Raw genomic sequence first — 232 nt, 5'->3', positions numbered from 1 at the left:
TCTCCTTGAGGGATTAAAAATACTGATTTTTTTATTCTATACCCAGCAGCGCATCCTGTTTCTGCTGGGAAGGAGGGGTTTGGTTTAAGAAACTTGTGAAAGCAAAGGAAAGAAAGGACAGGAAAATTGTTGGTTTTAGTGGCACTTGTCTGGGAGCCAGGAAAGCAGAAAAATAAGGCACAGATACATTTGTGCTGATGGCAGCCTGATGTCTTGTCTCCTCATACACATC

This window comes from Lepidothrix coronata, unplaced genomic scaffold (genome assembly GCF_001604755.1).
Source record: "Lepidothrix coronata isolate B3197 unplaced genomic scaffold, Lepidothrix_coronata-1.0 Scaffold101, whole genome shotgun sequence".
NCBI lineage: Eukaryota > Metazoa > Chordata > Aves > Passeriformes > Pipridae > Lepidothrix > Lepidothrix coronata.
The sequence above is the reverse complement of the archived record's forward strand: the minus strand, read 5'-3'. Positions refer to the sequence as shown.